Below are 14,813 nucleotides of genomic sequence, written 5' to 3'. Positions count from 1 at the left end.
CAGTCTTGAGTTTACAAGTAGTAAGGAGTGTGTGAACTGTTAGTTTGTAAAAGTTTGCTTTGGGCATGTTGGCTCAAAGTTTGAGAACAACAAGTTCCACACAGATATTTGCACCAGTGCAATCAATCGATAGAGCTATCGAACCTGTTGATTAGATAAGAGTTAAATGTTTACCTCCCTGAAGCACATGGGACACAAAAGTGATGGAAAATGGCTGTCTGAATTCTGAACATTTAAAAATGAAGAAAATAGTCAACAGATGGAAGTACATGAAAGCCAGATACAGGATAAGGGGCCAAAAGTGCGAAGCCTTTTTGGGAATCAGCAGCACATTACCGAATTGTGGTTTGGGTTTGTGACCAAATATCGATTCTTCGGTATTTGGAAGGTGCGTGTTTAGAGCGTCCCTTCCAAATACCAAATTCCGGTCGCAAAACATTCATATATTACCACCTGCTCAAAGGAGGTGGTAGGCCATTAACACATGGGATGGGGTCTCCAATGGAAACCATCACCTTTGTGAACGCTGAAAAAAAAATTGAGAGTAGGCAGTGGTCTCATAGACTACTACCCATTCTCAAAACATGAAAATTGCACGTTACATTTTTTTGGTTTAAACGCATCCCGTTTTCCTGTAATGAAAGGCCTGGGCGGTAAATTCTGTTCCGCTCACGGAATTTGCGAAATTTGGGTAATTTCGCGTTCCGCAGAGAATGCAGAATTGCCCAAAATTATTCGCTTCGATGAATTTTTTGCTTGATTGCACTTTCAAAAAGCGTGTTCGCGAGATATTTCCCCATAGCAGGCAAACAGCTTTTGCAAACAGGAAAAAAGCATTGCGAACGGGCAGAACAAGCAATTCCATGTGTTCACGGAACTCTGCTAGCTCGCGGAGATTTTTTACCATTTCGCAGAGCTTTGCGTAGCGCGACTACGCAAATTCCGCCCACCCCTATTGCATATAAAGAAAAAAAATACTTTATTTAAAAGCAATCACAGACATGGTGGTCTACTGACCACAGCAGGCTGCCATCCCTGTCATGGTTGCAAATCCCAGTGGGTCGTACCGCATTACTATTCATGAAGGAGGTTAATTTGAGACAAACTACATATCTATAATTTGTAAACTGACCAATTGGTACATAGGTCGCTTGGTAAATGATCTCACTGGTAGAGAAAATACTGGTCGTGAATTGTGAACAGTGGTAGGTACATCTGGCCCAAAAATAAAAAAATGACCACCCATAGGTGGCAAGGCAATAACAGGCTCGAACGCATAAACCTGTCCAGGTGTCTTCGACTATGAACATGGAGCTGTGGCACATCGGAATGCTGATGTGCTGTACTGATTTGTTCACTTCAGCTTTACCACATCACTTCCACCCTTAATTTATGCATCCTTATAGAAACACAGATCAGAAATGGTCCACACCCACAATACAATGCACATGTCACTTCCCCAGATATCTGCACTCCTCTGGGGCCAACAACTTGGTCATCTCTAGGATACACAGGGCCAATTGGGGAGGGAGAGGTTTTGTCTGGGGTACAGCGAAACTCTGTAATAAATTAACACCATCTATTAGAGCCATGCCTAACCTATTATCTTTCAGAAAGGTACTGAAGACGTGGTTTTTTGTCTGAATCAGCTTTTTTCGTTGTAGCGTGCACACGGTTGTAATTTGTGCTAGCAACCTTGACGCCCCTGGGTATTTGTGTGCTTAAGAAATTTAGTAATATAACATATTAACATAAATTCGTTTGATTACATCCTTTGCCTTTTCTCACACTGGTATATTTAAATTGAATAGGGACAGTGCACAGTGCAGTTCATTTCATCTGGTACCCAAATTCTATCCGATGAGCAGAGCTTTCACATTGCACTGCATATGGCCTGATCTCAGTCCTTAATTTGAGCCTGTGGTTTCCGGTGCTCGGCACCGGCACTTAATTGTCTGCACAAGCTCTACTGATAGTCCACCACATAGTGGCGCTGTCTGTCTAATTTTGAAATGCGCACAACGTGTGTTTTTTGATAAGTCAATATACATTAAAAAAGAATAAAACCAGCGGCACACAGAATTATTATAGCTTTGGGTGGACTAGAATACTCTCAATTGTCACACTTGTAGGGGTGTGATGGTTAGTAGTTGTATTGGTATTGCCTTTGGCAGTGCTGGCAGCGGTAATAGATGATGCAGGCTGTAGTGGCCTCCTGAGAAGGGCTGTGGCACTTGCTATTTTTTACAAATTAAGCTCTGCCTGCTCAGATTGTGCCGCAAGATAAAAAACTTTCTGTGGTCTCGAGCCCCCTACGGAGACCTGCTCGTGCCACCTGGTCTGCACCCATCTCGGTTAGCTTGCCTGTGCCAGCTTACTACAAGCCACCTGCTCTCTTCAAAACCTGAGCAGCGCGCCTGCCTCACTTTAGATGACTCCAGGTTCCCACACAGCAATCATATATTCACCTTGTCCTGGTGCTTGGACACCCATAATGCACTGCACATGTGACCTTCTCTGATTCTGGTCCATAATGACCGTCCTACTCCATTAATGAGTGTAGGCACCCACAAAAGATGAGATTATGACAGTATTTTGCAAAGCCCAACGTTACAAACATAGGGGGCTCTCTGCACTACCTGTGAGAGCGAAAGAAAGAAAAATATGGGGAGCAAGCCCTTGTCCATGCTTTGGAGGAACAGATAAATACTTTAAGGAACTTCAGAGATTGAAAACAGTTGTGACAAGATCTTAGAAAGAGGGGCAAACCATTCCATTGGGTAGGACCAAACACAGAAAAGGCATGATCACCCAATCTAAGCCGGTTGAATAGTGGAATATTCCGTATGGCGAGGTTGAGGAAGATGCTCATAGAGGCAGTAATGAATCTAGTCATTGATGAACTGAGGGGATAAACCAACAGGGCAAGATGGATGACACACAAGGTTTAAACATGGCTGTGGCACTGATAGGAAGACAGTGGCTAGTATGGGACAACAGCGTGGCAAAGTCAAGATCCTAGATCTAGGTACCAGAAAGCTCGCTTCTGTACACCGCCCTGCTATGGACACTCAAGACATCAGTTTTGTCCATGTTTAGTTTGAGCCAGTTGCCCCTCTTCAATCTTGCGCTTCCAACATAGAGAGATGGAAATTAGACAATGTTACACCCTACCCTCTGTCCATGTCATGTACATGTAAAACCGAAAGCCGCATGAGCAGATGAGGTCAGTGACTCAATGTGGTGCATAGGGCACAAGTTGCAAAAAAAGAAGTGGGGGGACACTGTCACCGGAAGAGACGTCACGACAGGAAGTGACGTCATGAAAGGTGGCTAGCTCCTCGTCCCAGAGAGGCCAAAGAGTGAAGTCCAGCTGTTTGGCAGGGGGGATGCCGTCCCCCCGGTAAAATAAGTTGGGGGACGCCGTCCACTCGCGTGGTACCCCGACTCGAGCCCTGGCGGTGCAGCTATCTACTGGTGTGAATCTGTCCTTACGGGGTTGTATATTTGAAAATGACCCTATTAGATTCCACCGGGGCTCCATCACTCCCTGCCACTCGGTTGTGGGTCCTAATAATCACTCTTTCATCCTCTTCAACCTTTCTCCTTCTTGCTCTGGGTAAAAGACTGATGATAAACAAATGTTCCAGCCCTTAAACTGAGGGCCAGTGACCACCACCTGCACAAATTAGACAAGGCACAGATACCGGGCAATCACATCTTATGCGAAAATCCTGACTTACGCCGCAAATGTATGATTTCACAAATCACGGACCTGATTCACAGAGGAACTCCACACTTGTGGCCGAGGCACCACAGACGTGGGGGAGTTACCGCACTGGGGAGGAGGCCCCACAGTCGTGGTGGACTTTTTGCACTCGTGGCGGAGGCAGTCATGGGGGAGTCTCTGCACTCGTGACGGAATATTCGCATTGCAAATTCTCACTGAGGATATTCGCCCCGAGTGCTGAGAATCTCCGAATGACTACAGCACTCCGCCATGAGTGCGAACACTTCCCAATGACTGCGGGCGTCCGTTACAAGTCCCTTTGTGAATCAGGTCCTTATTGTGACAAGTTATACAAGCCATAAAACATTATAAAGCCTTCTCTCCATAAAACACTGTTCGGCTCCACGTTTTGTCAATTTCTGATTTGTGGTTGCCTGGGCCATGTATTATGCTGTGAGCATTCCGTAGTCGGCTGTAACCTTCTGCAACGACCCGTCAACCTGTGCGACATTCTGATAGGATAAAGGAATCAAATTCAAGTGTTGCAGTACTAACACTTCTCAGCAGGGGTGCTATGCCTTTAGGTTTAAAGTATTTTATTAAGGCATAAAAAAGAACACGGGGAGGGGAGCAGGAAGTCAGGTAAACATACAATACAAGAAGCAAAACGTTGCAGCGAGTCAGAAGGAAAAGAGGGAGACAGGGTGCCCCAGAGGGTAACAAGGCAAAGACATAGGCAGTAAGGCATTGTGTACGATCCCCCTGTAGGCCCCCACTCCCTAGGCAAGGTCAAGCCAAAATAACACTCCGCGACACAGTGAAAGAGAAGCATACCGTTCCACCAGCCCCTCGACCCCAGAAGGGAAGGAGAAAGAAAAGCAAAGAAGGAAAGAAGAGAAAACAATACCCCAACATCCCCGTCCGAAAGTCAGCATTAGAAGCATATAACTCCACTTCCCACCCCCAGCCCTCGGCCCCCAGTCCGCACATTCACTCCGCCGCTGGCGCCGGCGGCGTCAGCCTAAGGAGGCGCAGGTACCGTGGACACGTAAGCTCGCGAAACTCCGTGGACAGCAGTGCCAAAAAGGGATGCCAGAGCTCCTCAAACTGGTCAACATTCCCAGCCACCGTTAGCGATATCTTCTCCATGCCCAGTACCTGCCAGAGCCTATGCAACCAACCAGTGGTAGAGGGGGCAGTGGGGGTGCGCCAAAGTACCAGTATATTCTGGACGGCGGAGCCTAGCGCAATCGCAATCTGCCTGCCCCTGCGGGATTTCAGCGGGTACATCAAAGCATTGGGGAGGCCAAGCAAGACATACGCGGGGAAGCGCGGAAGCTCGATCTCAAAATGCCTGTCCACCTCATCTAAGACTTCCTTCCAGTAGGCCGACAGCACCGGGCACTCCCAGAGAATGTGCGTGAGGGTACCCTCCTGTCCGCAGCCGCGCCAGCAACCCTTATCGCCTATTTTGCGCATCTCGTAGAGCCGCTCCGGGGTGTAGTACCAATAGGTGGACACTTTAGTGAAGGTTTCCGTCAGCCCAGTGTGGTACGCAGAGTGCCTCGCCCGATATGCAATCTTGTCCCACTCCTTGTGGCTCAGGGTCCTGCCCAGTTCCCTATGCCAGCGCTCCCTTCCTGGGTTATGGTAATGAAACGGCGGGGGTTGGAGAAACTTATACAAATCAGTGATGAGTTTGGCGTCCGAGGCCCGGGTTACCAACCATCGCTCAAAGGGCGTAATCGAACGGGCGGCGACGTCACGCACTGGGGGTTGAAGAGCCCAGTGGCGGACTTGCATGTAACGCAGTCTGTCCCCCTCCGTCAGGCCAAACTCCTGTCGGAGCTGCTGGAAGGGGAGCACGCCCTCCGGCCCGTAGATCTGGAAAAGCGCCCTACATCCCGCGCTCACCCAGTGGGAAAAGGCCCCCGGCTCCAGACCCGGGGTGAAGTCCGGGTTGCCAGCAATGGGAGTGAACGGCGATGGAAAAGTGGTGAGCTCCCGAAGCTCACACACCGCGTCCCACACTCTTAGCGGGACCCGGGTGATAAAGGAAGCGTAGAGATTAGGTGGTCGATGGATGCGCCGCAGGAACGGGACCTCCTGAAGGGTACGGCCTGCAACTGCCTGGTCTTGAAAGAGCCAGTGTTTGTCCGATTCCCACCGGCTCCACTCCACCAGGTACCGGAGCTGCGCCGCCTGGAAGTACTTCCGGAGGTCCGGGACTCCGAGACCTCCCGCCTCCGGGGCAAGCATGGAGAGGACCCGCTTCATCCGAGGCTTACGGCCCTGCCACACAAAGCGGGAGATGTCTGCCTGCGCCTGCCGTATCCAACCCACGGGGGGCTGAAGAGGCAGAGCGCGAAAAAGATACAGGATCTGGGGTAGTATTGTCATCTTCACCGCTGCAATACAGCCTAGCCACGAAAGTAGGCCCTTGTTCCATCGGCCGAGTTCCTCCTTAATCTTTTTGCCCAGAGAGGAATAGTTAGCCGCGACCATAGCAGGCAGGGAGGGGGCAAGCAAAATGCCCAGGTAAGCCACCGTGGAGGAGGACCACTGCATAGGGAAGAGACTTTGAAGGTCCCGCCTGGTGTCGGCAGAAAGCGACACATCCAGCGCAGCCGACTTGGCCATGTTCATTTTAAAGCCCGCGACGCGGCCAAAAGCGTTCAGCTCCTGGACGCAGGCAGGGAGTGACCGCCTGGGGTCATCTAGGGTCAGCAAGACATCGTCCGCGTATAAGCTGACAGTGTGTGTGTATTGCCCCATCTTCACCCCAATAGCGTCCGGGTTGTCGCGGATCCTCTGCGCAAACGGCTCCATATAAAGGGCAAAGAGGAGCGGCGAGAGGGGGCAACCCTGTCTCGTGCCTCGCTCAATGGCGAAGCTGCCGGAGCTGTGTCCATTGACACGCACTGACGCCGACGGTCGCCTATAGCAGTTAAAGACCATAGTGCGGAACTTCTCGCCGATCCCCAGTTTCCCAAGAACCAGCTCGAGATATGGCCAATGAACCCTATCAAAGGCCTTCTCCGCGTCGACCGATAGAAGCATCCGCTCCCCCGGGACGCGTGAGGCCTTTTCCAGTACGTGCGTCACCCTCTTCGTGTTGTCGACCGTCTGCCTACCGGGTACAAAACCGGCCTGATCCGCCTCCACCAAACCTGGTAGGTGTAGACCCAGTCTGGCCGCCAAGATTCCGGTGTAAAGCTTGAGGTCCACATTTAGGAGCGAAATGGGCCGGTACGAGCCGCACAAGGTCCGGTCCTTCCCCGGCTTGGGGATAACCGACACAGTCGCCGAGAGGAGGTCCGGTGGAATGGCACCCGGTTCGGAGAAGGAATTGAACAAGCGGGCCAGGAGAGGAGCAACAGTGGGACAGAAGGTCTTGTAGAACAAGGCAGTGTAGCCATCCGGGCCCGGGGCTTTACCATGCTTCAGCCGCGCGATCGCGGAGATGACCTCCTCCACGTGAATGTCCCTCTCCAGGTGGTCCGCCTGGGAGGGGTCCAAGGCCGGGAGGGTCACGGAATCCAAATAGGCCTCAGCCTCTCCCGGTGGGGAAGGCTCTGAAGCGTACAGTGCCTCGTAAAAGGAACGAAAGGTATCTGCCACCTCCGCGTCACCGGAAACCGGGATCCCACCCACTCCCACCAGCTCCTTCACCACATTGCGTTGCTGCGCGGCCCTGAGCCTATGGGCCAGGAGCTTACCGCACCTGTCCCCGCCGGTGTAAAAGGCATGTTTCAGGCGCAGCGCTGCGTACTCCGCCCGATCCAGATCCAACGCGGAGAGGAGTTTCCGTGCCGCCTTCAGTTGCTTCCAAACACGAGGAGCCCCTGTACGGCGGTGGACCTGCTCAAGCTCCCTAACCTGCGCTGTCAGTTCCTCCCTCTTGCGCTGGCGTTCCCTGTTTTCCGCCGAGGAAATGGAGATAAACTCTCCCCTGACGACTGTTTTCAAAGCAGCCCACTGCGTAGCCAGGGACGTGTCAGAGTTGTTATTGTGGGTCAAGTAGTCCTGGATGACCTCCTCCACCCGCTTCACCGCCGATTTCTTATGGAGAAGCGTGTCTCGGAGCCGCCACATCCCTCTGGAAGGGGGGGCCACCGGCCACGCAAAGACTCCGGAAACCGGCGCATGATCGGACAGGGACAAGACCCCGATGTCCGCCGCCATGGCGGCCGAGCGAAGCGGGCCGCTCACCAAAAGATAATCCAACCGCGAATAAGTGCGGTGTGCGTGGGAGAAATAGGAGTAGTCCCTATCGGTGGGGTGCATGGTGCGCCAGAGGTCATGCAGGTCCAACTCCGCAATCTGGTCCTGTACCGCCTTAGAAAGCTCCCCCGTCTGCAGGAAGCGCTGGGCTGACCTATCTAAAGTGGAGTCGAAGACCATATTCAGGTCTCCCCCCAAGATGATATGGCGATCGGGCGAGGCAGTAAGGTCCACCAACACCGATTCCAGGAAACGATCCTGGTGGTCGTTTGGGCTGTAAACCGAACCAACCGTAAAGGCAACACCACCCAAGCGCATGCAATACACTAAAAGTCTCCCCTTCTGCTCAGCATGTTTATACAGCACCTCCCCCCTAAAGGAGCTGGCTAGGAGAATGGCCACCCCAGCGGTCTTAGTCGCAGCAGAGGAAAAGAGTTGCGTGGGGAACTTAGCAGAGCGCAACCTATGGCAATCCCTGGAAAGTAAATGGGTCTCCTGCAGGAGGCAGATATCCGCCTGCGACCCCTCCAACAGGGAAAGGATCGCCCTACGTTTCACGGGGTTATTCAGACCCTTAACATTAAGGGTCACAACTTTCAGGGGTGGCATCGCCTCCGGGGAAACAACGCGCTATGCCGCAGGCGGGGGATCAGCGGAGGGGGCGCGCGGGGTAGGGGTGCAGGGAAGGCCAAAAGCGGCATCGTACACGTTCGGACAATTTCGGACGGGACCCCCCCCACAACAAACCAACAGTGAAACCCCCCCAAAACCCCCTTATGGCAACCAGCCAAAACAAAAAGCAGAAAACAACACCCCATAGTCTCAGTCCAGCCCAAATGGGCGAGTCTGCAGAAAACAGTCAAGTGGACGTCCAGCCACACACCACCCCCCTCGCCCCCCCAGCCCCCAGCCCAGCATCGTCAAAGCTAAGAGCCTCTCCCCCCGGAGAAAAATTAGGCCGTTAAGGCCACACCAGTAGATTCAGGCAAGTTCCTGGCCGCAGTCCTCAGGGCCTCCGCCATTTCAGATCTGATGGTGGGCGAGTCTGGACGACTCGCCGGTGCTGACGATGGGCGCCTTCTCGACCTCCGTCGGCCCCGCCGCTCGGGGCGCCTCCATGCGGGTGTAGCCCCTTCCTCCTCCGTAGCAGTAAGACCCAGCACTCCGCAGACATCCTGTAAGGAGCGCAGCTGATGCAGCACCCCATTCCATCGAAAGATAAGACGGAAGGGGTGACCCCAGGAATAGGCTGTCTCGTGCTCTCGCAGAAAGTCCGTAGCGATGCGGAAGGACCTGCGCTTCTGTAGTGCGATGGCGGACAGGTCCTGATAGAGCGCCACAGGTCTATCTCGGAAGGTCAGTGGCTGCTTCCTGCGGGCCTCCGTCATGATGCGCTCCTTTAGGGGGAAATCCGGCAAGAATGCCAGGATATCAGGCGGGGGTGCCGATGACTGGCGTTGGCGGCCCACCCTATGTGCCCTGTCAATGCGGATTGGGAAGTCCGCTCCTTCCCCCAAAATGTCGCGGAACAGGTCCTGCAGGTAAGCCACCAGGTCCGCACCTTCATCCGCGGATGAAACACCCCGCACCCGGATGTTGTTCCGCCTGGACCTGTTCTCGAGGTCCTCCGAGTGGGCCTGGAGCTCAACACATTGCTCCCGGAGGCTGAGGACATCCTGCTGGAGGTGGGTTATCTCCTCATCGCGGCGTTGAGCCGCCGTCTCCACAGCATCGACCCGCTCGCCCAGGCCCTCGACCTCCCTGCGCACCTCCCGGACCTCTCCAGCCACTTCGGTCTTAAGAGTTTGAAAGTCCTCCTTGAGGGAGCTGAATAGGTCCTCCATGAAGGACCGCGTGACCGGCGGCTCGCCCACAGTTGCGTCCGTTGATGCCCGGGAGGCCCCCGGGGACGGCTGCGTCCTGTCGCGTAGTTGCTGGGACCTGCCGAGCATTTCCGGAAAAGTGCGGTCTCCTCGCGCTGCGCCTCGTCTTCCAGTCATCTTGGGGCTCGGCGAAGCCCAGGGTCAGTTGCTGTAGGCGAGCTCCGCCGCTCGTGGGCACCAGATGTGAGGCCTTCGCCGAAGACAAGGGTAGTGCGTCACAGGTGACAAAATGGCGGTCTGGGCCTGGGCAAGACGGCCCCCGGGCCACTAGGACAGGCAGCAACGTCCGAAGTGTAGGCCTCCTGCTTCGTGCTCCCAGGGAGGGCAGCAGATGAGTTGGTGCCAGAACCAGCCGAGGCTCCCGTGTGAGAAGGACGCGGGCAGGGATCACTGGGCTCAGCCACACAAAGACAAGATGGCGGGAGGGTGGGACCCAAGAAGGCAGCCCGGGCCAGCAAGTCCATGGGCGAGTCTCAAATGGTAACGGGTCCGGAGAGCATGAAACCAATGCCCTCTCCCACCACCAGTTGATTTGTCCGGCTCGGGCACTGCTCGAACTCCGCCATCCAGCGCCTCCAGGCGCGGAGTTCGCAAGTCGTCACCCTTCGAGGCCCTGGGTAGGGGGGGGGACCGCCGGTGCAGGGCTAAGGTCCGTCGTCCAGCAATGGTGCCCGCCGCCAGGGCACCGGCCAGGGAGCCACCTCACTCCGCGGAGTCCGTCTAGTCCGCTCCCTCGGGATCACAGGCTTTCCGCTGTTCAGCACTCGGGCCAGCCGAGGCGCGCGGACAGCGCCGCACTACGCTCCGCCTCCAAGCTCTTCTCCTCGGGGCGACCCGGGCTCCACTCCTCGGAGCGATCTCAGAATGAACTTCTCGGGAACTTCCCCCGGGGCCACAGAAGCCAAAGTGGCACCAAAATGTGCCCCACGAACTCCGGCACAGTCCTCTCACCCGCGATGCAGCCGCGGGGGGAGAGAAGCGCAGAAATCGGGGCTCAAGCGGAGCTGGGCCGGAGGAGCTACGGGAGGAAGCCTCCGCTCACCCCGCCATCTTGGCCACGCCCCCCGGTGCTATGCCTTTAAAGCATCATTGGCCCTTCTAAAGAAATAATAGTCCTGAAAGTCCCTGGTGTAGGGTCATCACAATTGACAGACAGCTCCTTGTTTTATCGATCAGGCAAACCCAATATAGCTTCTCGTGCGGGGCACCCATGTCGCAAAAGTCCTGACGACTGCTCTGAATGTTTGTACCATGATGCTTGGCAGCAGAATGCAAGAATCTGTTTGGTGACTAAAGACCATCCTTCATAACAAGGGTGTGGCTAACACCCCCTGTCCAGACCATGACACAACTAATAGCTGGTGGCAGCTGATTACGAAAGTGGGGTACAGGCCTTTTTACTTGAACCCCTGGTAAGCCTGTGTTGCATCTAATACCTGGCAGGTTTGGTGGCCCTGTGCACCTGCACAGGGCCACCAAACCCCAGGGGCCACCACTCCAATATATATCCTTAATATATTAATCCTCTGAGGATGGATACATATTTGCGTGGTGGCCCCTGGCAGGGATTTGGCGGCCTCCGGCTCTGTTCCGCTTCCTCACACCCTGACCCCCTCCCCTCTTTACTGGCCTGCTCGCTCCGCCCCGCCTGGACCCCCTCTTCCGGGCCCCCTACCTACGCTCCCTGCCCAGGGCCACCATGAGCCTAGAGCCGGCCCTGTACCTGGTTACCCCCACTCCACCTTATTGTATTTATAACATGTATCAGTGTCCTTGACAAAATGTGAGGTAAGGTTCGCATGTTGGCTGTCCCGCCTATACGTGTGGAACACCTAGTTTTGTATGGTTCTCTGTAAGGTCACTGCGGTCTGTCCCCTCCCTGTCCGTCCCCTTGCTCTGCTCCTGTTCCTCTCACTTCCTCTAGAATGTATCCTTTGTAGCCAAGTATAACTGTATGGCCCAGTGTTCTCACCTGAAAGAAAGCGAAGCAGAGTCCTTTTTAGGTCAAACCCTGGCTGTCAGGATGCAGAGACATATTGGGGACATTCTGAAAGCTTACTTAGGAATGTATTCCACCGGTTGCTTACCATTGGCTTTGTGTTTTGTCACTCACATTTGCCTGCTTTCTGTTTGCCCAGCATGTCTTTGTCCCTCCCGCGGAGCCTATCCTTTTTAACCACCTCTCTGATTGGCTCCTTCCATGCTTCCGTCACCGTCTGCTTTTCTGGAGCTATTTTTTTCCTTTTTTCGTGAAGCTCTCTGTGAGAGTGTATGTGTTTCCTCCATGTCTCTCTTGCATGCCTCTGCCCCACTCTCTGCCCCACGCTCTGTGTTGCTCTCAAGCACGCTGTGCTTCTGTGGGGCCCCACGCCCCACGTTACTATTGATTTGTGCAGTATCAACACAGACCGGTGAAATGTGATTGTAATCGGCAAAGAAAGTTGCAGCATTTGATGCACGTGTATTTTGAGAAACTGAAGCATTCCATAGTACACTTCAGTCCAGAGCAGGTCACATACTTTTGGGGCCTTCTGATATCTTGTCTAAATCCTTTCCCAGGCTAGATTCATGGCTTGATGGCTGTGCAGGCTAACCCCTCCCCCCTCTCTTCCCTGTTAGTTTCCTTCTCATCAGTGCCTGGAATGTAAGATCTGACCCTGTCACGCCCACAAGGCAGAGGCTGCCCTTTACTGTGCCTGCTTCAGAATTCAATCTGTACTTTCAGCATCATATAGAGACGTAGTTTTAAACAGTGGCGGCTGGCACGGCTCAGGGGTGGCAGGGCGAAGGGGGGGGGGGGGGGCGAGAAAGGGGAGGGGGCAAAGAAAATAAAATAAAAGTCACCTTCTCGCCGTTCCTCCTGCTCCCTCCCCATCATCCCTCTGCTCCGCAGGAACCAGGAAGCACACCCAAACTCCCCTGACCAATCACAATGATGCAATGCAGTGTTGTGATTGGCAAGCACTCAGGCTCCACTGGCAAATCACATCGCTTCAATGCAGCATTGTGATTGGTCTGAGAGTTGTGGTCCGGCGCTCAGCCAGGAAATGGGGGACTGGGCATGCTCTCAATGCAGTCTGTAATGCATCCTATATGGAGAACATGCAAAGTTTGCATGACTGTTTGGCTGGCCGGCCGGCAAAATAGTCATTGCGCACTTAGAGGGGTGCTACTACTCCTCACCCGCTCCAAGAGCAGAGCAGACCCGCCCCATCTACCAAGCCGCAGCATGCCTTTATTTCCTCTGCCGAAAGCAGTGGGCCGACGCTCCTCCACCTTAGCGAAGGAGTCGCCACTAGTTTTAACCCCTTCGCTGCGGGGGGGGTAATTCCCCCACTGTGCTGGGGGGCGGGGGGGGCGTGTACAGCGCTCCAGTGCTCATGATGAGCTGAGCTCGTCACAGCTGCACCAGTTCCTGTGGAACGCTCTGCACAGCAGGGGAATTATCTCCGCATGTAAGCGTTCCACGGCTCATGACGAGCTCAGCTCGTCATGAGCATGGAAGGTGCTAGAGGCCACTCATCATTCCAGGCGTTTCTTTGCAGCAGGCCTATAGGGCTGCTCAGCATAAATACACTTTTATTTCAATGTGATTGAGGCACCGTGCACATGTGTAAATGTCCCAATGATCACTGGTGTTGACTAAAATTTTGTTATCCAGAATTGCCCGTGAATGGAATTAAGTTTTCAAGTTATTTCCTGTCCCTCCTGCTGAATGGTACACATTACAGTGTCGCTCAGTCCGTGGCTCCCTGACCTCATTCGCCACACCGGTGTGACAGGCAAGTAAATGTTAGGCATGATCATGGACACTTGGTTTCAGACGAGCCCCAACATAGATTTCACATTCGAGAAAGTTTTTTTCTGAATTGTTGACATCAGATTGTAAATAGAAAAAAGCATTTGGTCCATTTGTAGGTGCGCCGCCTGTGTGTTTAATGTATGCACGTGCCTACAAAATGACGTGATTGCTGCAACATCGCATATTTAAATTTTTAATAAGCATGCTGTCCAACAGCTCTGATGTAGTACATCATGGCTAAAAGGTATTGGCTAAGCCATTAGGTCTTCTAGGCAAGACCTATTGGGTTTGTCAATGCTTGTTTGTTCACTGGTGCTGGATACAGCAGTGGCAGCAGGTCAGCATATGGCCAGCCAACATACCACCTGGGAATGCATATTTCCTGCTGTGAAGAGGAGCTATCTACGCCGCCCTTAATTCCTGCAATTTATGCTCCCAGAGAGAACTGAGTTGTTATACACACGAACCCTGAGTTACCCTGGAGACATGGTTCATTGAAAGGAAAATGCAAACCAGGGTTTATGTAGGAGTTGTGTAGCCCTTGCGCTATGCAATTGGGCAAAAAAGTGACGCGACTTTAAAGTTTGATTTATCAAGCGATAAAAACCACACATGGCTAGATATATCAAGAGTCACGCAATGCAGCACAAATCACTGCGTGGCGTTACTCTGCCCCAGGGAGACGTTTAATGGGTGGAGCTTAGGAGTTGCAAACACAATAAGATGATGGAGGGAGTGCTGAAACTTTTCAGACACTCCTCCCCCCCCCCAGTCACAGATCTGGGTTGAATCCATCATCGTTCTTCTGCTCACTAAGCCACCCCAGTTTGGACCCAGCCATTTGCAAATCAGTCTTGACCCTGTGCCTCACGGGAGCAGTCAAGCCCAAACTGCCAGGCGAAGGTCCTCCCTGGACCAGAAACAAGCATCCTTGGACCAGTTTCGAGGATTCACCCCTCACCAGTCAGGCTAGCTTGAATCCAGTGGCAAAGTGAGCAAGGGACCCACGTCTGTTCAACATTCTGTCCATCAATTGTTCTTTTTGCATTTGTCACCCCAAGTTCTACAGTTATGCATTGGCATGTTAAACACAGTTGTTGAGCTCATCTCAATCAAATTAGATAGACAGCGCCACCATGTGGTGGACTGCCACCAAAGCCGGTGCTGACAATTA

At 53.2% G+C, this 14,813-nt stretch overlaps 1 protein-coding gene across 3 annotated transcripts in view; it reads right to left on the bottom strand.

Moving 5' to 3' along the window:
- VWA5B2 (von Willebrand factor A domain containing 5B2) overlaps window positions 1-14,813 on the bottom strand; it is a 275,105-nt gene that overhangs the window by 30,154 nt on the left and 230,138 nt on the right. The gene's annotated exons all lie outside the window — the stretch shown is intronic.

Source organism: Lissotriton vulgaris, unplaced genomic scaffold (assembly GCF_964263255.1).
Source record: "Lissotriton vulgaris unplaced genomic scaffold, aLisVul1.2 SCAFFOLD_1206, whole genome shotgun sequence".
NCBI lineage: Eukaryota > Metazoa > Chordata > Amphibia > Caudata > Salamandridae > Lissotriton > Lissotriton vulgaris.
Note: the sequence above shows the minus strand (reverse complement) of the source record. Positions and strands in the feature narration are given on the sequence as shown.